Raw genomic sequence first — 24,622 nt, forward strand, 5'->3', positions numbered from 1 at the left:
CATGTGAGCCACGCATGGCGTCACTGCCATGCGCCCTCACAAGGTGAGATCAGCTGCGGGAATAGTCACTGCTCCCCACGCCGGGACTGTGTGCGTGGTGAGCAGTGACTTCACACACCTTAATAGCCGGCACACAGTGTAGCCGCAGAAAGGCTCCTGCTGCTGCCGGGCGATCGCGTGTGCCCGCTATTAAAGGGAATGAATATTCACCCCTCTCCATTCCCATGGGTGTGGAGAGGGGTGAATATTCATGCCCTTTAATAGCAGGCACGCCTCTGGGCGTAGGGAGCACTGAATATTCATTTTCTTTAGCAGTGGGCACAGTATAGGCTGCACCAGGCGGCTGCTGCCTCCTGTGTCTTGCTCCTCCGCTGCTACCGCTCCCCCCACACTCCCCACAGTATATATATATATATATATATATATATATATATATACCAGATGGTGGCCCGATTCTAACGCATCGGGTATTCTAGCATATGTCTCCCGACCCTCCTTTATAATGCCCCATGCAGGAAGTCACATCCCCCCTATATAATACCCCATGCATAATACCCCATGCAGGATGTCACATCCCCCGTATATAATACCCCATGCATATAATACCCCATGCAGGATGTCACATCCCCCGTATATAATACCCCATGCAGGATGTCACATCCCCCCTATATAATACCCCATGCAGGATGTCACATCCCCACTATATAATGCCCCATGCAGGAAGTCACATCCCCCCTATATAATACCCCATGCATAATACCCCATGCAGGCTGTCACATCCCCCCTATATAATACCCCATGCATATAATACCCCATGCAGGCTGTCACATCCCCCCTATATAATACCCCATGCAGGATGTCACATCCCCCCATAGTGCCCTATGCAGGCTGTCACATCCCCCCTATATAATACCCCATGCAGGGTGTCACATCCCCCCATAGTGCCCCATGCAGGTCCCCTATGGCCCCATACAAAAAAAAAAAAAATCCAATACTCACCTCACTGCTTCTCTGGACTCCAGCATAGATGGCATATTCCCGCTGTTGGCTGTGACCGGTCAGGAGAGAGCGCGGTGTAAAGACGTCACCGCGCCCTCTGACCTGAGACGTCACAGAGCTGCAGTGGAAGACACAAGAGCTGCTGCGCAGGCACGGGGAGGGGTAAGTATGACGCCGGGTGCCGGGGTCCTGATCGAGCGGGGGGAGGGACGGGAGGAGAGGGGAGGGGAGAGGAGAGGAGGGGAAAGGAGGGGAGGGGAGAGGAAGGGAGAGGAGGGGAGGGGAGGGGCATCACACTTGTCATCGGGAGATAAGCGGCCGTAGCCGCTGATCTTCCGACGATAGCCGCATGTAGGTCAGCGGCGCCTGCGGTCGGGGGACTTATGCTGCGAGCAGCCGGCTGCATCTCCCGGCTGCATCGCCGCTGACCTCCATGCCACACATGAGCCGTTAATGGCCGCCATGTTTTTCTGAAATGCCGCGTCGCTGATTGGCCGCAGCCGGACCAATCAGCGACCCGGGATTTCCAGGACAAACAGACAGACAGACAGAAAGACAGACAGACAGACGGGATAAGACAATTATATAGATAGATACATATTACCACATTCGGAATATGAGACGCACACCAACTTTCCTCCAAAAGTTTGGAGGAAAAAAGTGCGTCTTATAGTCCGAAAAATATGGTACTTATTGCAAAGTCAAAAGTTTACATACATTTCATTAGTGTTTGGTACCATTGCCCTTAAACTGAATGACTTGGGTCAAACGTTTGGGATATCATTCCACAAGCTTCTCACAATAGTTGGTCAGAATTTGGGCCTATTCCTCCTGACAAAACTGGTGTAACTGATCCAGGTTTGTAGGTCACCTTGCTCGCATCTGCCTTTTCAGCTTTACCCATAAATTTTCAATAGGATTGAGATCAGGGCTTTGTGATGGCCACTCCAAAACATTGACTTTGTTATTAGTGTTGAGCGAGCACTAAAATGCTCGGGTGCTCGAAGCTTGGGCCGAGCTCGCCGTAATACTCGGGTGCTCGACCCGAGCAACGAGCCCAATGTTAGTCTATGGGAGACCCGAGCATTTTTGCGGCGGCACCCCCGGCAGTCTGTAGAAAGCCTAAAAAGTGCCCAAAACCATAGTGACAGTGCTCAAAAGACATGGGGACAGCATGGGCATCGCCCCAGGAAGTATTTCTGACCCCCAGGTCACTGCTGTCAACAACATGGTCAGAGGTATTAAGCCACTTTAACGGGCTCACAATAAAACGTTCAAAAACGAAAGTGAAACGGTTTTCCTGTGAAATATGTTAAGGAACTTCCTTTCCAGGGTAAAGACTTGTGTATAAGGTAAAATAAATAACCAAAAACAAAAATACTCCTCCACACCTTGGGCTATGTTCACAAGTAGCATTTTTTATGCGTTTTTGCACTTTTGTATTGCTTTCAACCGTGACAAATGCATTCACTGGGAAATGTCATTTTAACATTTTACAATCTTATCTGGCCATGTGCTGTGTGACACATGCATACAGTGCTGAAAAGACATGGGAACAGCATGGGGAAGACCCCTGGAAGCATCTCTGACACCCAGGTCACTGCCTAAAAGTGTGCCCATCAGAAGTGATCCTTTCCGCATCAGAAGATGCAGACTTGCAACTATCCCCGTGCAAGTCCTTGTCACAGGGCAGTGTTCAATTGTAACTCCCCCATTCCTTGCAATGCAAGCGCAAGTATGCAGCATGCCACCCACCCACCCCCAAGCTGCAATACCATACTGCTAGCTTGCTTGCACTTGAAATGGGGCCTTTTAGTTTGGAGGAGGCCGAAGCTGGCCACTACCTCATGGCTGCTTCGGCAGCGAGGTCCATACTCAGTCCCCAGCCGCCCGGTGGCCGGGTGTCCACGCTCGGTCCCCAGCCGCCAGGGGGCGGCCGGGTGTCCATACTCGTTCCCCAGCCGCCCCGCGGCCGGGTGTCCACACACGGTCCCCAGCCACCTGGGGGCGGCTGGGTGTCCATAAACGGTCCCCAGCCGCCCCTATTTCTCCTTGGAACATCCCCCCACACTTTTATTAGCCCGGCCTGCTTTAGGGCAGCATTGGACGAGCCCACCAGACAACCAGACTCCTCCGGTGGGCCCTGGCTTCTCCATCAGGGGAGTTGAAAGTGCCAAGGTGAGGAGCATGATGATGATGATAGAAGTTAGCATCTGCTTTGTTTTCTTGGAATGCAAGCGTAAGTGTGCAACCCGCCACCCACCCACCCCCAGGCTGCAATACCATACTGCTAGCTTGCTTGCACTTGAAATGGGGCCTTTTAGTTTGGAGGAGGCCAAAGCTGGCCACTACCTCATGGCTGCTTCGGCAGCGAGGTATCCATACTCAGTCCCTAGCCGCCCGGAGGCCGGGTGTCCACGCTCGGTCCCCAGCCGCCAGGGGGCGGCCGGGTGTCCATACTCAGTCCCCAGCCGCCCCGCGGTCGGGTGTCCACACATGGTCCCCAGCCGCCTGGGGGCGGCGGGGTGTCCATAAACGGTCCCCAGCCGCCCCTATTTCTCCTTGGAACATCCCTCCACACTTTTCTTAGCCCGTCCTGCTTTAGGGCAGCATTGGACGAGCCCACCAGAGAACCAGACTCCTCCGGTGGGCCCTGGCTTCTCCATCAGGGGAGTTGAGAGTGCCAAGGTGAGGAGCATGATGATGATGATAGAAGTTAGCATCTGCTTTGTTTTCTAGGAATGCAAGTGCATGTATGTAGTAGCGGCTAGGCCTGAGGTGGTCAGCGTTTTGGCGCATATTCTACCTCCTCCGAGGATTGCTGGATGTTTTCCTGCTACTATCCCAGTTCTATGACTCATGTTAAAACAAAGCTTCAGGTGATGAATGATGGATGAGGTGGTGGCAAAGGAGAAAGAGCAGGAGGAACAGGGACCATTCACATCAATATCAGGCCAGTCAACCACACATGTCTAGTAGGATATGTTTCTGTACCAAAAGGAGAGGTTCGGCTACACAGTTATAGGGCATGCAGTGAGTGCAATGCCTACCAAAAATTTTGAGGCACTCCAATGCCCCTTGGAAGTGACATGGAGGTCAGAGGGCCTTAACTAAACCTTTTTTTCCATTTATAGCAACTGGGTCTCCTGTGCACTGTTGGCCTAAGCAGTGAATGGAAGGCTTTCCAAAAATTATGAGGAACTGCAATGCCCCTTGAAACAGACGTGGATTACAGCATACTAAAAACCTTCTACCCATTATTGGGGAGTGGGTCTCCCTTAGTGTTCGCCTATGCATTGAAAAGCAAATGCTGACTAAAATTAGGAGGAAATGCAATGCCCGTTGGAAGAATGGTGGAGTTTGCAGTGGAATAAAAAGACAATATCAATGCCCCTTGAAAAAGTGGTGGAGGTCGCAGTAGCTTAACAAGACGGCTTTAATGCCCCTTGGAAGAGACGTGGAGGTCGCAGTGGAATAAAAAGACAATATCAATGCCCCTGGGAAAAGTGGTGGAGGTCGCAGTAGCTTAACAAGACGGTTTTAAAGCCCCTTGGAAAAGTGGTGGAGGTCGCATTAGCTTAACAAGACGGTTTTAACGCCCCTTGGAAGAGACGTGGAGGTTGCAGTAGCTTAACAAGACGGTTTAAATGCCCCTTTGAAGAGACGTGGAGGTCGCAGTAGCTTAACAAGACGGTTTTAATGCCCCTTGGAAAAGTGGTGGAGGTCGCATTAGCTTAACAAGACAGTTTTAATGCCCCTTGGAAGAGAAGTGGAGGTTGCAGTAGCTTAACACGACGGTTTAAATGCCCCTTGGAAGACACATGGAGGTCGCAGTAGCTTAACAAGATGGTTTTAATGCCCCTTGGAAAAGTGGTGGAGGTCCACATTAGCTTAACAAGACGGTTTTAATGCCCCTTGGAAGAGACGTGGAGGTTGCAGTAGCTTAACAAGATTGTTTAAATGCCCCTTGGAAGAGACGTGAAGGTCAGAGTGGTTTAACAAGACAGTTTTAATGCCCCTTACAAGAGCCATGCAGTACAGCATATTACAAACATTATTCCCATTATTGGGGAGTGGGTCACCCATAGTCTTTGCCTATGCCTTCCAAGCAATATCTGACAAAAATAAGGAGGAAGGAACTTGCAATGCTGGCACCCTGGTGGTATAGTGGTGGTGGAGGCTGAGGATAAGGAGAAGAAGATAAAACAGCCAAAACGAGGAAGCGTATACCCATGTGTGGGTGTGAAGCGGTGAATGGGAATACACCTCCCGAAATAACACAGTGGATTTGACTTTATGCTACTCTGCTGTCATTTGGTGGTGATGAGAAGTCTGGCCCAATCCAGCCCTTGTTCATTTTGATAAGGGTCAGCTTGTCAGCATTGTCAGTTGACAGGCGAGTGCGCTTATCAGTTATAATTCCCCCCGCGGCACTAAAAACACGCTCCGATAACACGCTAGCAGCAGGGCAGGCCAGGACCTCACAGGTGTACAGAGCGAGTTCATTCCAAGTGTCCAGCTTGGATACCCAATAATTAAAAGGCACAGAGGAATAACGGAGGACGCTGGTACGGTCGGCAAGGTACTCCCTCACCATCTTTTGAAACTTTCCACTCCTTGTGAGAGTACGCCGCGCCTCAGGGCCTGTAAGCTGGGCGGGTCTCAGAAAACGGTCCCAGAACGTTGACAGTGTTCCCCTGCCTCTGCTGGATTGGAGTTGCGTCTCTCTCGCCTGTACGCCTTGGTTGGTCAACGAACTGTGACCTCTGCTGCTAGCGTGTTCAGATGGGAATTTTTTTAACAGTTCTGCAGCAAGGGCCTTCTGGTACTGCCCCATTTTTGTAGACCTCTCCACCTCAGGAATAAGAGAGTGAAAGTTCTCCTTGTAGCGGGGGTCTAAAAGTGTCACCAACCAGTAATGACTGTCACCCTACATTTTGGCAACCCGAGGGTCATGGTTAAGGCAGCGTAACATAAAGTCAGCCATGCGCGCCAGACTGGTAACGGGCAAGACTTCCGTGTCCTCACCAAGATGACGACAGACCATGCTCTCCTCCTCCTCCTCCCTGTCCTCAGGCCACCCACGCTGAACCGACTGCATAACAGTTGTACAGGTACTACCGTCTACAGCGCATGATACCAGCTCCTGTTCTTCCTCCTCCTCCTCCTCTCTCTCATTGTCCCCCAATGCACATTGGGATGAGATGAGGCTGGGCTGTGTGTAATCGCCCATTAGGGGTTCTTGATCCATCTCATCATACTCTGGCTGCAATGCCTCCTCTTTCATTTTCTGCAGAGAGCGTTGCAAAAGACAGACAAGTGGGATGCTGACGCTAATGATGGCGTTATCGCCACTCACCATCTTGGTGGACTCCTCAAAGTTTGTCAGGATGGCACATATGTCAGACATCCAGGTCCACTCCTGAGGTCTTATGTGTGGAGTCTGACCTGAATATCGACGGCCTTGTTGCAGCTGGTACTCCACAACTGCTCTCTTCTGCTCACAAATCCTTTGCAACATGTGGAGGGTAGAGTTCCAACATGTGGGGACATCACACATCAGTCGGTGTGCTGGAAGCTGCAAACGCTGCTGCAACACAGGAAGGGCGGCGGAAGCTGTAGCCGACTTCCAAAAATGAGCTGACAGGCAGCGTACTTTGACGAGCAGATCTGGCAACTCGGGGTACGATATAAGAAACCGCTGAAACACGAGGTTAAGCACATGAGCCAGGCATGGTACGTGTGTGATCTCGCCTCGCCTCAGAGCCGCCACCAGGTTACGGCCATTGTCACACACGACCATGCCTGGATGTAGGTTCAGCGGTCTCAGCCACAGATCTGCCTGCTCTTTCACAGCTGTCCACAACTCACAAGCAGTGTGAGGTTTATCACCTAAGCTTATGAGTTTCAGCACAGCCAGTTGCCGCTTGGCTGAGGCAGTATTGCAGTGCTTCCAGCTTGTAACTGATGTGGTGATATCTGAGATGGAGGCTGAACATGAGGAAGAGGAGGATGATGCGCAGGAGCTGTACACTGTGGGGGCAACTCTGACTGACATAGGGCCCGCAATCCTCGGTGTGGGGAGGATGTGTTCCGTCCCAAGGTCTGACTGGGTCCCGGCTTCCACTATGTTTACCCGGTGTGCCGTCAGGGAGATGTGCCGTCCCTGGCCACAAGCACTTGTCCACGTGTCCGTTGTCAGGTGGACTCTCCCAGTAACTGCGTTGTTGAGGGCACGGCAGATGTTTTGGGACACGTGCTTGTGTAGTGCGGGGATGGCACACCGGGCAAAATAGCGTCAGCTGGGGACCGAGTACCGAGGGACGGCCACCGCCATAAGGTTGCGGAAGGATTCCGTCTCCACCAGCCTAAAAGGCAGCATTTCCAATGCAAGCAGTCATGAAGTGTGCGAATTTAGGACTGTGGCCTGTGGGGCGTTGGCTGCCAATTTGCGCTTTGAGATATGGACAATTGAACGCTGCGGTGGGACGTGGACGTTGATGCTGTTTCTTGAGAAATTGCCATAACAAGTGAAGACAGAGAGGAGGGGGCATCTTTGCATGCAGTATGGACAGGGGATTGCCTTGCACGCACAACAGGGGGTTCTATTACACGCACAACAGCGGAAGAAGCAGTGGTGACACCCGCTGACACTGGTCGTGGACCCTGGGGTTCACCCCACAAAGTCGGGTGCTTTGCTGCCATGTGTCTGATCATGCTGGTGGTGGTCAGGCTGGTAGTTTTGTCACCAGTGCTGATGCTGGCATGGCAGGTGGTACAAATGGCCATTTTGGGGTTATCAGCAGAGTCTTTAAAAAAATTCCAGACTCTGGAAGACCTACCGGTTGTACTGGCAACATCCCTCGTGTTGGTGTTACGGGGAACTGTTGCCCGCCCTTCTGTGTGCAGCCACCACACTGCTTCTTCCTGCCTGTTGGGGTACTCTGCCTCCCTCCCCCTGTGTGCTGCTGGCCTCGCTCTCGTGTCCTCCTGCCACTTTGGGTCAGTTACTAGATCATCCACCACCTCCTCCTCTTCCACTTGTGCACCACGATTCTCCTCCTCACTTCGTGGCAATTGTGTCTCATCATCGTCCACCTCTTGTGACAAATTGCCAGCGTCGACTCCATCTGGCCGTGGCTGTTCAAATATTTGGGCATCGCTACATGGGATCTCCTCTTCCACCACTTCAAGCGGAGCAGGCGAGGGGCACAAATATGGAAATGGACCAGTGAGCAGCTCTTCAGAGTGTCGAAGTGTGGGATCAGTTGCTGTCTGACGACACTCGGCATGGTGGGAGGAAGGAGCATCAGGGTGAGGAGGAGTATGCGGTCGAGACTCACGGCTACTAAAACTTGACCGTGTGGAAGACAGACCGGAGGTGGTGGTGCCCAGGTAACTGGAAGTATTATCTGCTATCCAATTAATAACCTGTTCACACTCATCAGTTCGCAATACTGGTGTTGTAGTGAGCTTCCCTAGTAATTCGGTCAAGAAGTGGGAGCGAGAAGATGTGGCTGTTGGTTGTGGCACATTTTCACCTTGGTCGCGGCCCCGTCCTCTACACGCACCATCACCATCACCAGATAGCTTACACTCGCACTATCAATAGAAAAAGGGTAATGAAAAGGAGATTAGAACCGTGGAAGAGGAAAACCACAGTTCTATTTCTCTGGCCTACACCAGAATCTTTTAAACAGATATATTTGTGACTGAACAGACAGGGAGACACTATTACTGTTTTCTTTTACGTAAAACAGGCCAAAAGCTGAATAATACAGAGATTTGAACAGTGGAACTGAAAAACCACAGTTCTAATTTACTGGTGTATACCAGACTTTTTTAATTAGATATATTTGGGGCTGAACAGTCAGCGACACACTCAAACTGTTTTTTTTTATGTAAAAAAGGCCCAAAAGTGGATAATACAGAGATTTGAACCGTGGAAATGCAAAACCACAGTTATAGTTATGTGGCGTACACCAGAATCTTTCAAACAGATATATTTGTGTCTGAACAATCAGGGAGACACTATTACTGTTTTTCTTTACGGAAAAAATACCAAAAGCTGGATAATATAGAGATTTGAACCGTGGAACTGCAAAACCACAGTTCTAATTTACTGGCGTATACCAGACTTTTTTAAATAGATATATTTGGGGCTGAACAGTCAGCGACACACTCAAACTGTTTTTTTTTATGTAAAAAAGGCCCAAAAGTGGATAATACAGAGATTTGAACCGTGGAACTGCAAAACCACAGTTATAGTTACGTGGCGTACACCATAATCTTTCAAACAGATATATTTGTGTCTGAACAAACAATCAGGGAGACACTATTACTGTTTTTCTTTACGGAAAAAATACCAAAAGCTGGATAATACAGAGATTTGAACCGTGGAACTGCAAAACCACAGTTCTAATTTACTGGCGTATACCAGACTCTTTTAAACAGATATATTGGTGTCCGACCAGTCAGGGAGAGACTATTACTGTTTTTTTTACGGCAAAAAATGCCAAAAGCAGGATAATACAGAGATTTGACCCGTGGAACTGCAAAACCACAGTTATAGTTATGTAGCGTACACCAGACTCTTTTAAACAGATATATTGGTGTCTGACCAGTCAGGGAGACACTTTTACAGGTTTTTTTATGGCAAAAAATGGCAAAAGCAGGATAATACAGAGATTTGACCCGTGGAAGTGCAAAACCACAGTTATAGTTATGTGGCGTACACAAGACTCTTTTAAACAGATATATTGGTGTCTGAACAGTCAGGGAGACACTATTACAGTTTTTTTTACAGCCAAAAATGCCAAAAACAGGATAATACAGAGATTTGACCCGTGGAACTGCAAAACCACAGTTATAGTTATGTGGTGTACACCAGACTCTTTTAAACAGATATATTGATGTCTGACCAGTCAGGGAGACACTATTACAGTTTTTTTTTACGGAAAAAAATGACAAAAACAGGATAATACAGAGATTTCACCCGTGGAACTGCAAAACCACAGTTCTATTTTTCTGGTCTACACCAGACTCTTTTAAACAGATATATTGGTGTCTGAACAGTCACAGACATACACAATTTTTTTTTTGGGGGGGGGGGAATACCAAAAGGTTAATAAGACGCGTATTTGGACAGTCTGAATGAGGATAAGTCTAGCAATTTGACCAACAGGAGCACACAGGACTGTAATGCAGCGTTTGCTGGTATAACCACTGCGTCTCCTATACAGCCTGCCTGCCTGCCTGCCTGATATCTGGGATGGATATTAGTCCTGAGAAGGACTGTTTGTTTGATATGGCAGGCTTTAGAGACCCTACACTACCTATTTCGCACTATATACAGTGCCTACAAGTAGTATTCAACCCCCTGCAGATTTAGCTGGTTTGATAAGATGCAAATAAGTTAGAGCCTTCAAACTGCAAACGAGAGTAGGTTTTATGAACAGAAGCATAAATCTTACAAACCAAAAAGTTATGTTGCTCAGTTGAATTTTATTAAATTTTAAACATAAAAGTGTGGGTCAATTATTATACAACCCCTATGTTTAATATTTTGTGGAATAACCCTTGTTTGCAATTACAGCTAATAATCGTCTTTTATAAGACCTGATCAGGCCGGCACAGGTCTGTGGAGTTATCTTGGCCCACTCCTCCATGCAGATCTTCTCCAAGTTATCTAGGTTCTTTGGGTGTCTCATGTGGACTTTATTCTTGAGCTCCTTCCACAAGTTTTCAATTGGGTTAAGGTCAGGAGACTGACTAGGCCACTCCAACACCTTGACTTTTTCACTCTTGAACCAGGCCTTGGTTTTCTTGGCTGTGTGCTTTGGGTCGTTGTCTTGTTGGAAGATGAAATTACGACCCATCTTAAGATCCTTGATGGAGGAGCGGAGGTTCTTGGCCAAAATCTCCAGGTAGGCCGTGCTATCCATCTTCCCATGGATGCGGACCAGATGGCCAGGCCCCTTGGCTGAGAAACAGCCCCACAGCATGATGCTGCCACCACCATGCTTGACTGTAGGGATGGTATTCTTGGGGTCGTATGCAGTGCCATCCAGTCTCCAAACGTCACGTGTGTGGTTGGCACCAAAGATCTCGATCATGGTCTCATCAGACTATAGAACCTTGAACCAGTCTGTCTCAGAGTCCTCCAAGTGATCATGAGCAAACTGTAGACGAGCCTTGACATGACGCTTTGAAAGTAAAGGTACCATACAGGCTCGTCTGGAACGGAGACCATTGCGGTGGAGTACGTTACTTATGGTATTGACTGAAACCAATGTCCCCACTGCCATGAGATCTTCCCGGAGCTCCTTCCTTGTTGTCCTTGGGTTAGCCTTGACTCTTCGGACAAGCCTGGCCTCGGCACGGGAGGACACTTTCAAAGGCTGTCCAGGCCGTGGAAGGCTAACAGTAGTTCCATAAGCCTTCCACTTACGGATGATGCTCCCAACAGTGGAGACAGGTAGGCCCAACTCCTTGGAAAGGGTTTTGTACCCCTTGCCAGCCTTGTGACCCTCCACGATCTTGTCTCTGATGGCCTTGGAATGCTCCTTTGTCTTTCCCATGTTGACCATGTCTGAGTGCTGTTCACAAGTTTGGGGAGGGTCTTAAATAGTCAGAAAAGGCTGGCAAAAGAGATCTTTAATCCACACATGTGAAGCTCATTATTCTCGGTGCCTGAACTACTTCTTAATACTTTAGGGGGACCAAACAGAATTCTTGTGGTTTGAGGGGTTGAATAATAAATGACACTCTGAATTAACTTTTAACGTTTTTAAAAAAAAAAAAAAAAAAAAAATTGCTGCAGTGCATTTCCCACTTCCAGGCTGATCTACAGTACAAATGTCACAATGCCAAGTTAATTCCGCATGTGTCAACCAGCTAAATCTGCAGGGGGTTGAATACTACTTGTAGGCACTGTATCTCTCCTTAACTCAGCAGCACTCTCCCTACACCGTCTGATCCGGAGTGACTGTGTCCAAGATGGCGGAGCCCGGTTTTAAATACTCGAGGTGATGCTGTGCGGCCAGCCAATCACTGTAATGCCCACAAACAACATGGCTGCGGCATTACAGTGACTGGCTGGCAATCCCTGCATGTTCATTGGCTCTGTAAAGAGCGCCAAACGTGTAGGGCGGAGACCCAAGCTCCCGCCCGAGTAACCCGGAAATGCTCGGTGCTCGCCGAACATCCCGAGTAGCTTGATGCTCGGGCGAGTAACGAGCAGTGTCGAGCATGCTCGCTCAACGCTATTTGTTATCCTTAAGCCATTTTGTTACCATTTTGGCAGTATGTTTTGGGTCATTGACTATTTGGAAGACCCATTTCAGCCCAAGCTTTAACTTCCTGGCTGATGTCTTGACATGTTACTTCAGTATTGCCACATAATCTTCTTTTCTCATGATGCTATCTATTTTGTGAAGTGCACCAGTCCCTCCTGCAGCAAAACAACCACCCAACATTGTAGCATCGGCGTCTCTGCCCCCTGCTAGGCAGAGACGCCGTCCCCCTCACCTTCCTGTTCAGCGCACGGCGTCCTCCAGCGCTCCTTCCCTCGCTGCTGCCGGCGCACGCTCCTTCCCGGGCACTGTGCTTAGGGCGCGCGCGCTCCCCCTCTCTTACAGGGACCGCGCGCGCGCCGTCCTAAGGAGTCCCCGGCCAATTGCCGGAGGACTTCCCATATATAAGGCACCTCCTCCAAAATGGAGGTGCCCGAGCAAAGTTATTGCACAGAATACTTACCTCTGCTTCAGCCCTCAGGTCCCGTTGCCAGCCTGACTTCCAGTCCTGTCTGCCAGCTTCTCTTCCCTCCTGCCCGACAGTCTGCCTCCGGTCTTCCGCCAGTCTGTCTATGGGCAAGTCCACCTTCGTTACAGGAAGCACCTGCCAGTTACCTGCCAGCTACCTGTCGTGCCTGCTAAACCCGCTCACCTGGGAGCGCACGTCTACTACCAGCCTGTTACCTGCTAGCCTACCTGGAGGCTCTGCCGTCACATGCCGTGACCACCTGCCTGTCAGCCTAGAGACTTCAGCCTGCTCGCCGTCACTTGCCGTGACCACCTGCTAGCCTACCTGGAGGCTCCCGCTGTCACTTGCCATGACCACCTACCCGCTTGCCAAGAGACTTCTTCCGTCACGTACCGTGACCACCCGTCAGCCAACCCAGAGACTTCTGCCTGCTAGTCGTGCCCACCCGCTATACCGGTCAGTCTCAGTCATCTGACCCGTGGGAGCCACCTGCTCTCTACAAGGTCGTCCCCAGAGTAGCACCTGGTCCCTCTGCTTGGATCCTCCCTGGTCACGGAGTCGTTAGCCGCCGTCCGACCAGGGTCGGTTCGGGTAGATACTTAGTTACACCCCTCTGGGTCCCTCCTTGCACCGCGGCACAGAGGTTCCACCACCCGGACCCGTAACAGTTTACTCGGGCCATGGAACCCGGTGGCCCCCAGATCTCCGATCTGCACCAGGAAGTCTTACGTCAGAGAACTCAGCAGGAAGTGGTGCTGTCCTATCTACGGTCCGTTAACTCTCGTCTAGGCGCATTGTTTGGCTCGTCTATGTCTATCTCTGGCCCAGCCGTGCCTGTTCCTGCGGCACCGCAATCCAGTCCCATTATGGCACCCGGCTATGGACCTCGGCTCCTGGCACCTCCACGCTTTGCCGGCGACCCCGCTTTAGCTGTAGGTTACATAAACCAGTGCACCCTGCACTTTGAGCTCTTGGCATACCAGTTAGTCTCCGACCGGGCCAAGGTGGCCTTCATCAAGTCCCATCTCACTGGGGAGGCACTGGCGTGGCTAAATCCCCTGTGGGAGAGAGGGGACCCCCTGTTGTCCGACCTGTCGTCTTTCCTCGCTGCTTTCCGGAAAGTCTTCGATGAACCTGGACGGAGAACCTCTTCTGCCTCCTCTCTGCTACGTCTCCGACAAGAGAGTTTCACCGTGGGCCAATATGCCATACGGTTCCGTACCCTCACTTCTGGGCTTGCCTGGGGAAACGAGGCTCTGGTGTCCTTCTGGGAGGGTCTTTCCGGTCGGATTAAGGACGAGTTAGCCGGTCGGGACATTCCTACCACCCGGGATGACCTGGTGTCACTAGCTACCCGGATTGACATCTGGTTCCAGGAACGTACCAAAGAGACTACCCGGGAGAGAGAGTCTTCACGCCTTGCTCCTAATTACCAGAGACCTGCCTCTCAACCAGTCACTCCCCGGGCGCACTCGCCTGAACCTATGCGGATCGACCTAACCAAGATGGTCAAATCTCGCCAAGATTCACGCCGAGTCGAGGGAAGCTGTTTCTATTGTGGCAGTAAGGAGCGCTTCATCCGTTCTTGTCCGGAGAAGCCGGGAAACGCCAGTGTCTAGGACCGCTTGGAAAGGTCGTCCTAGACAAAAGTAAACCCTCTCCGTCCCTGACTTTGTCTGTCTCTATCTCTTGGGGAGAGAACCGTCACTTTGAACTCGTCCACCTGGATTCTGGAGCTGCTGGAAACCTCATTTCCCAGTCCCTGGTGGAAAAATACCGTATTCCCACCAAATCTCTGGCTGAACCACTGTCAGTTGCCTCCGTGGATGGAAGAGTCCTTCCGGTGACCATCCTGCTCGTCACTGAACCCATAACCCTGCAGGTGGGAATGCTGCACTCTGAAAAGATCTCCTTCCATGTGCTCCCTGGACTCTCTCACTCCCTATTGCTAGGTCTGCCCTGGCTCCAGACACATGAACCCGTGTTGAACTGGCGATCCGGTGAAGTACTCCGGTGGGGTCCGGACTGCCATAGGACCTGCCTGGTTCCAGTTCGTCCGGTTCGTCCACTACCCACTCCAGCTAATCTACCTGGCCTTCCGGCTCCTTACTGGCCCTATGCAGACGTCTTCGGTAAAAAGGAAGCAGAAACATTACCACCTCATAGGCCATATGATTGCCCGATCGACTTGGTACCTGGCGCCACTTCACCCCGTGGGCGTATTTATCCGTTGTCTGCGGCTGAAACCCGGGCCATGTCTGAGTACATAGAGGAGAATCTAGCTAGGGGATTCATCCGGAAGTCTACCTCCCTGGCTGGAGCCGGATTCTTCTTTGTCAAAAAAAAGGATGGCTCGCTACGCCCCTGTATTGACTATAGAGGACTCAATCAGATCACCGTTAAAAATAAATACCCCCTGCCGCTCATCTCCGAGTTGTTTGATCGCCTTAAAGGCGCCAGGATCTTTTCCAAGCTGGATCTACGTGGAGCGTATAACCTGGTCCGTATCCGTCAAGGAGACGAGTGGAAAACGGCATTTAATACCCGGGATGGACACTATGAGTACCATGTGATGCCCTTCGGCCTCTGCAATGCTCCCGCCGTCTTCCAAGAACTGGTCAACGACAACTTCCGTGACCTTCTTTACTCCTGCGTGGTGGTATACCTGGACGATATCTTGGTCTTCTCTCCGGATCTTCCCACACACCGGAGGGATGTTCGTCAGGTTCTGCTTAGGCTCAGGCAGAACCACCTCTATGCTAAATACGAGAAGTGCCTTTTCGAGCAGACCTCTCTTCCATTCCTGGGCTATGTTATCTCCCAGACAGGCTTGCGAATTGATCCCGAGAAGCTCTCTGCTGTCCTAAAGTGGCCCCGTCCGGAGGGGTTGAAGGCGATTCAGCGATTCCTGGGCTTCGCCAATTACTATCATCTCTTCGTTCCACACTTCTCGTCCCGGACTGCTCCCATATCTGCGCTCACCCGTAAGGGGGAAAATCCCAAGGTATGGTCGCCCGAAGCCGAGGAAGCCTTCCTTTCCTTAAAGCAAGCCTTCTCCTCTGCCCCAGTTCTGCACCATCCTGACTGCAATAAACAATTCTACCTGGAGGTTGATGCCTCCTCTTCCGGAGCTGGAGCAGTACTTACCCAAAAATCTTCTTCTGGCAGAATGGTAACCTGCGGCTTCTTCTCCAAAATCTTCTCCTCTTCTGAGCGCAACTACTCTATAGGAGACCGAGAATTGCTAGCTGTCAAATTGGCGCTGGAGGAGTGGCGCTACCTGCTTGAAGGGGCTCTATACCCGGTGATCATCTACACTGATCACAAAAATCTGGCATATCTCCAAAATGCCCAGAGACTTAATCCTCGCCAGACCCGGTGGTCGTTGTTTTTTGCCCGCTTCGACTTCATACTTCATTTCCGCCCGGCGGACAACAACGTCAAAGCTGATGCCTTGTCCTGGTCCTTCCTGTCCTCCGAACTAGAGGAGGAGCCTATGCACATCATTGACCCCTCCAAGGTGATGAATGTGGCCCCCTTGGATCTGACTCGTCTTCCACCCGGTAAGACGTTTGTAGCAGTACCAGATCTGGAGAGGGTTCTTCGCTGGGGACATTCTTCTAAACTAGCTGGCAATGCTGGCCAAAAGAAGACCTTCCAGCTCATTACCCGGCATTACTGGTGGCCTACCCTGCGTAAGGACGTTGTAGACTTCGTCGCGGCCTGTTCATCCTGTGCCCGTAACAAAGTTCCCAGACATCTACCAGCTGGCCATCTCCTGCCCCTTCCCGTACCTGCTGCTCCATAGCAGCACATTGCTATGGACTTTATCACTGATCTTCCTGTTTCTGCTGGTTGTACAGTCATTTGGGTGGTGGCTGACCGCTTTTCTAAAATGGCCCACTTCATTCCCCTGCCTGGTCTCCCATCTGCACCCGAGCTGTCTAAAGACTTTATCCGCCACATCTTCCATCTCAATGGCCTACCCCTCCACATCATGTCGGATCGTGGGGTTCAGTTCACCTTACGCTTCTGGAGAGCCACATGTAAGCTGCTAGACGTCACCCTGGATTTCTCCTCCGCTTACCACCCACAGTCCAATGGTCAAGTGGAGCGGATCAATCAGATCCTTACCAGCTACCTCCGGCACTTCGTTAATGCCCACCATTCTGATTGGGTGGATCTCCTACCATGGGCCGAGTTCTCTTATAATAACCATGAGAGCGAATCCTCTTCCAAGTCCCCGTTCTTTATAGTCGGTGGCCAGGATCCCCGGATTCCAGTTCCCGTCTCCGCTTCTGTGGACAACCCTGCTGCGGAGTCTCATGTCAGCGAATTTTCTACTATTTGGGAGAGTACCAGGTCCGCTCTTCTTCAGTCCTCCGATCGGATGAAGAGATATGCTGATAAAATACGTCTGGATCCGCCTCAATTCCATCCAGGACACAAGGTTTGGCTCTCTTCCAAACATGTGCGGCTCAAAGTACCCTCCTACAAGTTGGGTCCTCGATTCATCGGACCCTTCGAAGTCCTCAGGCAAATTAACCCAGTGGCCTACAAATTAAAACTCCCGGCCACCCTACGCATTCCCAACTCCTTCCACGTATCCCTCCTCAAACCCGTTGTCCTTAACACTTTTTCTGACAATCCAGGTACTCCTCCTACTCCGGTTTCTGCTGAGGACGTCTTTAAAGTGGAGAGTATCCTGGCCACCAAGAGGGTAAGAGGGAGAACTTTTTTTTTGGTGGATTGGAAGGGGTTTGGTCTTGAGGAAAGAACTTGGGAACCCAGGGAGAACATCAACGCTCCGCTTCTCCTTGAGAAATTTCTCTCTGGCCTAAAAAAGGGGGGGCCTAAAGGGGGGGTACTGTAGCATCGGCGTCTTCCCCCTGCTAGGCAGAGACGCCGTCCCCCTCACCTTCCTGTTCAGCGCACGGCGTCCTCCAGCGCTCCTTCCCTCGCTGCTGCCGGCGCACGCTCCTTCCCGGGCACTGTGCTTAGGGCGCGCGCGCTCCCCCTCTCTTACAGGGACCGCGCGCGCGCCGTCCTAAGGAGTCCCCGGCCAATTGCTGGAGGACTTCCCATATATAAGGCACCTCCTCCAAAATGGAGGTGCCCGAGCAAAGTTGTTGCACAGAATACTTACCTCTGCTTCAGCCCTCAGGTCCTGTTGCCAGCCTGACTTCCAGTCCTGTCTGCCAGCTTCTCTTCCCTCCTGCCCGACAGTCTGCCTCCGGTCTTCCGCCAGTCTGTCTATGGGCAAGTCCACCTTCGTTCCAGGAAGCACCTGCCAGTTACCTGCCTGCTACCTGTCGTGCCTGCTAAACCCGCTCACCTGGGAGCGCACGTCTACTACCCGCCTGTTACCTGCTAGCCTACCTTTAGGCTCTGCCGTCACATGCCGTGACCACCTGCCTGTCAGCCTAGAGACTTCAGCCTGCTCGCCGTCACTTGCCGTGACCACCTGCTAGCCTACCTGGAGGCTCCCGCTGTCACTTGCCGTGACCACCTACCCGCTTGCCAAGAGACTTCTTCGGGCACGTACCATGACCACCCGTCAGCCAACCCAGAGACTTCTGCCTGCTAGTCGTGCCCACCCGCTATACCGGTCAGTCTCAGTCATCTGACCCGTGGGAGCCACCTGCTCTCTACAAGGTCGTCCCCAGAGTAGCACCTGGTCCCTCTGCTCGGATCCTCCCTGGTCACAGAGTCATTAGCCGCCGTCCGACCAGAGTCGGTTCGGGTAGATACTTAGTTACGCCCCTCTGGGTCCATCCTTGCACCGCGGCACAGAGGTTCCACCACCCGGTGTTAGAACCTTGCTCTTAGGTTTTTTCCTTTGCTGGTCACATGACCTTGTTGGCCTATTTAATCCTGCTCCGCCCTTCTGGCTTTGCTGGACTTCATTGTATAACTACTTTCTAGCTAGCCTGTGCTCTGTATCTAACTCTGTTAGTTTGCTTGGTCTACGGACCTCAGTGTTCTATATATTTTGTTTGTTTGTCTGTCTGCTACTATTTCTGTTAGGAGGTGTCCCATTTTCCTCCCAGTCCTTAGTACTTGTAGGGATTCCTCCCCCACATCTATAGGTCTCCGTACAGACTAGCTTAGGACTTTAGCAGGTCTGATCGCAGGATCAGGTCCCCTGTTACATCGTAGGGATAAAGCTGAGTTCTATCGTAGGGACAGATCTCCTCTCTTTCCTTAGCTCTGGTAGCAGAACATAACAGTAAGTCCAGCCTGCAAATTCTCTAAGGAAAGATTTTTCTGTTCCATCATGGTGTCGGTTCAGGATTTGGCTCATCGCCTGCAGGGACTCTCTCTGGTGGTGGCCGAGCTCCGTCAGCACGTGAGTAACTGTCCTGGAGCACATTTCTTGGAGCCTAAGGTATGTTTGCCGGATTTATTTTTTGGTGAACACCGAGAATTTTTTTCATTTAAAAATGCTTGCTTATTGTATTTTCGTTTGAGACCCAAGTCCTCTGGGGATGAATCCCAGCGCATAGGGTTCATAATGTCACTTTTGCGCAAAGAGCCTCAGGAGTGGGCCTTTTCTTTGCAACCTAGTGATACATGCTTCAGATCAGTGGATAGTTTTTTTTATGCTTTGGGGCTATTATATGATGATCCTGACCGTGTCGCATCAGCTGAGACTGAGTTGAGACATTTGAGACAGGGATCAGGTAATGTGGAAAAATATTGTACTCATTTTCGTCGTTGGTCTACTCAAACAGGGTGGAACGATTCTGCTCTGAAAAGTCTATTTCTTGTTGGGCTCAATGAAAGGGTTAAAGACCTGCTAATTGCTTATCCTACACCTGAAGATTTGCAACAGGCTATGCAATTAGCTATACGGGTGGATAGGAGACTGCGTGCAAGGGTTAATGAGAGCAAATCCTCTGTTATGTCAGTTTCTGGTTATGAGAATGTGTGTACTAACAGTGGTGAACCGATGGAGATTGGATCGGTGGCACCTCGCTCTCAAGAAAAAGATCGCAGATTTTTTGAAGGCTTGTGTTTCTATTGCGGAAAATCTGGTCATTTGATTAAAGGCTGTGAGCTTCGTATGAAGAAAGAAAAAAAAATGGTCAGTCATGCCCGTATTGCCTGTTTAAATTCCAAGGGTGTATTTTTAGCTGCTTCCACGATTGCTCAGGAAAAATTAATGGAATTTCGGGTGTTTGTTGATTGTGGGTCTACTCTGAATGTAATTGATGGGGGATTCTTGGAAAGACTCAATTTAAAACCCGAACCTTTATCATCCCCCATTGCTGTGGTTTCTGTGGATGGTTCCCCTTTGAAGAATATTACTCTCAAGGTCTGTGAATTTCCTCTCACTATTAATGGTGTTCACCATGAGAAATTGGATTTGGTAGTTTTGAATAACTTGCCTTCTCCAGTAATATTGGGATTGCCCTGGTTAAAATTTCACAATCCTGTACTGGATTGGTCTACCAGTGAAATTAAATCCTGGAGCCATAAATGTTATGACAAGTGTTGTAACGGGCGTATTGCAGCTTTGGATTGGGGGGAATTGCCTGTTCCTATTCAGGATTTTTGGAGAGTTTTTTCTGAGAAGGAATCGCAGGTTTTGCCTCCCCATAGAGACTATGATTGTTCTATTGAATTTGTCCCTGGAGCGACTCTTCCTAAAAGTCGTTTATTTAACCTTACTATTCCTGAGAGGAAAGCTTTGGAGGAATACATACAGACAAGTTTGGCCGCCGGTCACATTAGGCCCTCTAAGTCTCCTGTGGCGGTTGGATTTTTTTTTGTAAAAAAAAAGGACGGCGGTTTACGTCCTTGTCTGGATTTTCGTGAGATTAACAAAATTACTGTACGCAATCCTTACCCACTGCCATTGATTCCTGATCTGTTTAACCAGTTAATGGGGGCCAAGTGGTTCTCTAAAATTGACCTTAAGGGGGCATACAATCTGTTGCGCATGAAGGAGGGTGACGAATGGAAGACTGCTTTTAACACTCCTGTGGGTCATTTTGAGAATCTGGTTATGCCTTTTGGTCTTACTAATGCTCCTGCATTTTTTCAGAATCTTATTAATGACATCCTTAGACCTTTGATCGGCAAAAATGTGGTTGTGTATTTGGATGACATTTTGATTTATTCGCCGGATCTGGAGTCTCATTGGCGGAGCATACGTGAGGTATTACAGTTGTTAATGGACAATTCGCTTTTTGCTAAGCTGGAGAAATGTGAGTTCGCTGTACAGAGAATTAGTTTTTTGGGTTACATTATCTCCAGCGAAGGTTTTGAGATGGACCCGGTTAAAGTTCAAGCTGTACAGGAATGGCCTAGGCCTATTGGTTTGAAATCGATACAGAGGTTTTTAGGTTTCGCCAATTATTACAGAAAATTCATAAAAAAAATTTCTAGTATTGTCAAACCTCTGACCGATCTCACCAGGAAAGGTGCTGATGCGGTTCAGTGGTCTTCTGAGGCCATTGAAGCTTTTGTGTATCTCAAGGAGAGGTTCACCTCTGCTCCCATCCTTATGCAGCCTGATGTGACTAAGCCGTTTTTGGTTGAGGTTGATGCTTCCTCTGTGGGGGTTGGCGCAGTATTGTCTCAGGATAACGGGGATGGATTACATCCCTGTGCCTTTTTTTCAAAAAAATTTTCGGAGACTGAACTGAATTACGATATTGGTAATCGGGAATTATTGGCTATTAAACTCGCATTTGAACACTGGCGCCACTTCTTGGAAGGTGCGGAATTTCCCGTTCAGGTTCTTACGGATCATAAAAATCTGATTTATCTTGATGCTGCCAAGCGCCTGAATGCCCGTCAGGCTAGGTGGGCACTGTTTTTCTCGCGGTTTAATTTCTCCGTTACTTACATCCCTGGTACTAAGAATGTTAAGGCGGATGCCTTGTCTCGCAGTTTTTCTCCCATAGTCGGTGCTGAGAAAGAGGAGAACATTTTACAAGAAGGTGTTGTGATAGCTGCTTTGGACTCCGTTTTGGAAGATGAGATTCTTAAAGCACAGGAGAATGCCCCATCTAACACTCCTCATGGGAGGTTGTTTGTGCCTGGGACCTTTAGGAGAGATTTGTTTGTTGAGTGTCACGAATCTCGGTTGGCAGGTCATCCCGGAATCTCTGAGACCAAGAGACTGGTGGGTCGCAGTTTTTGGTGGCCTGGATGGCAGAAGGAAGTCATTAAGTGGGTGCGTCAATGTACTATATGTGCTAGATCTAAGTCCTCACATACTCCTGCTGCGGGGTTGCTTTGTCCTTTGGAGGTTCCCAGTGCTCCTTGGACACATTTGGCTATGGACTTTATAACTGACCTTCCCCCCTCTGAGGGTTTTACTGTCATCTGGGTGGTCGTGGACCATTTTAGCAAGATGTGTCACTTGGTTCCCTTCGTCAAACTGCCCTGCGCTAAAACTCTCGCTAAGGCCTTTGTCAAGGAAATTGTCAGACTTCATGGCGTTCCTACTGACATTGTTTCTGATAGGGGTCCTCAGTTCGTGCCTCGTTTTTGGCGTGCCTTTTGTGACAGGTTGGGAGTTCATTTGTCGTTCTCGTCCGGATATCATCCTGAATCTAATGGCCAGACAGAAAGGAAAAACCAGGATGTTGAGCAGTTCTTGCGTTGTTTTGTGGCAGACAATCAAGAGGGGTGGTCTGAGTTTCTGCCACTTGCTGAATTTGCTCTGAACAATCATACATCTTCTTCTGCTGGTTGTTCGCCTTTTTTTTGTTGTTCTGGGAGACATCCGTCGTTTGGGTCGTTCTCCAAGTTGGGATCTGCCGTGCCTGAGGAGGAGAATTTTTCCGGTGATTTGGAGAGAGTTTGGACGGATGTGCGTGGTAATCTTCAGGAGGCCAACAGAAAATCTAAAGACTACTTTGATAGGAAACGACAGGAGGTTTTGTTCGCTGTTGGTGACATGGTTTGGTTGTCCTCTAGGAATCTGCGGTTGAGGATTCCTTCTAAGAAATTGGGTCCCAAGTTTGTAGGGCCCTTTAAGGTGCTTCAGGTTGTCAACCAATCTGCTGTTAGGTTGGAGGTTCCTACCTCCTGGAGAATTAATCCGGTCTTTCATGTCTCTCTGTTAAAAAAAGCTGTTGTGTCGGATGGTGACGCCTCTGCCTCTGTTCCTCCGGTGGTGGAGGACGGGGAATATGAAATTTCTCGCATCCTTAACTCTAGACGGTATAGAGGTAGTTTGCAGTATCTTGTGGCCTGGAAAGGTTTCGGACCCGAGGATAACTCTTGGGTGAGGTCAGATGATGTTTCCACGTCCAGACTTATCAGAGCGTTTCACAGGAGATTTCCTGATAAGCCTGGTCCTAGGGGATCCGGAGGATCCTCTTAGAAGGGGGGGTACTGTTAGAACCTTGCTCTTAGGTTTTTTCCTTTGCTGGTCACATGACCTTGTTGGCCTATTTAATCCTGCTCCTCCCTTCTGGCTTTGCTGGACTTCATTGTATAACTACTTTCTAGCTAGCCTGTGCTCTGTATCTAACTCTGTTAGTTTGCTTGGTCTACGGACCTCAGTGTTCTATATATTTTGTTTGTTTGTCTGTCTGCTACTATTTCTGTTAGGAGGTGTCCTATTTTCCTCCCAGTCCTTAGTACTTGTAGGGATTCCTCCCCCACATCTATAGGTCTCCGTACAGACTAGCTTAGGACTTTAGCAGGTCTGATCGCAGGATCAGGTCCCCTGTTACATCGTAGGGATAAAGCTGAGTTCTATCGTAGGGACAGATCTCCTCTCTTTCCTTAGCTCTGGTAGCAGAACATAACACCCGGACCCGTAACAAACATGATGATGCCACCCCCGTGTTTCACAGTTGGGATGCTGTTTTTATGCTTCCAAGCTTCTTCCTTTTTCCTCCAAACGTAACGATGGTCATTATGCCGAAAAAGTTCAATTTTAGTTTCATCAGACCACAGGACATGTCTCCAAAAATTAAGGTCTTTGTTCCTGTGTGCATTTGCAAATATAAATCTGGCTTTTTTATGTTTCTTTTTGCGTAATGGCTTTTTCCTGGCAGAGTGGCCTTTCGGCCCATGCTGATACAGTACTCGTTTCACTGTGGTTATTGACACAATCTTACCAGCTTCCGCCATCATCTTCACAAGGTCTTTTGCTTTTGTCCTTGGGTTGATATGCACATGTTAGACCAAAGCATGTTCATCTCTGGAATACAGAACCCGTCTCCTTTCTGAGTGGTATGATGGCTAGACATTCTCATCTCGTTTGTACTTGCGTATAATTGTTTGTACAGATGAACAAGGCACCTTCAGGTATCTTGAAATTGTACCCAAGGATGAGCTAGACTTGTGCAAGTCCACAATTCTCTTCCTGATATCTTGGCTTATTTCTTTAGACTTTCCCATAATGCTACACAAAGAAGTAATGTGTTTCAGGTGTGCATTAAAATACATCCAGAATTGTTTAAAGGCATAGTAATCTTAGTGTATGTAAACTTTTCACTTTGCGGTAAGTAATAAAAATGCCTTAAAACATTGTCTCTCTCTCATTATTCTGCCATTTGGCAAATATTAAAAATTATGGTAATCCTAACTGGCCTAGAACGGGAAAAAGGTTTATTCTGATTTCATGTCAGATATTGAGAAAAACATGCATATGTGTCTTTTTATATAGTATATGTAAACTTCTGGTTTCAACTGTATATAGTAAACCAATATTGAATCACACAGGCAAAACATAAGCCTACATGTCAGACTAGATATCCAATAAAATGTTTAGGATAGACACATGAGGAGTCGGACCTTAGATATTAACTAAAAAAAAATATAGTAAGGACTAGTCCCATAGTAATATGAACCTGAGTGACGCCCCATATACTGTAATAAGGGTCCA

This window comes from Phyllobates terribilis, unplaced genomic scaffold (assembly GCF_046119375.1).
Source record: "Phyllobates terribilis strain yellow unplaced genomic scaffold, ASM4611937v1 Scaffold_1__5_contigs__length_1240528914, whole genome shotgun sequence".
NCBI classification, from domain to species: domain Eukaryota; kingdom Metazoa; phylum Chordata; class Amphibia; order Anura; family Dendrobatidae; genus Phyllobates; species Phyllobates terribilis.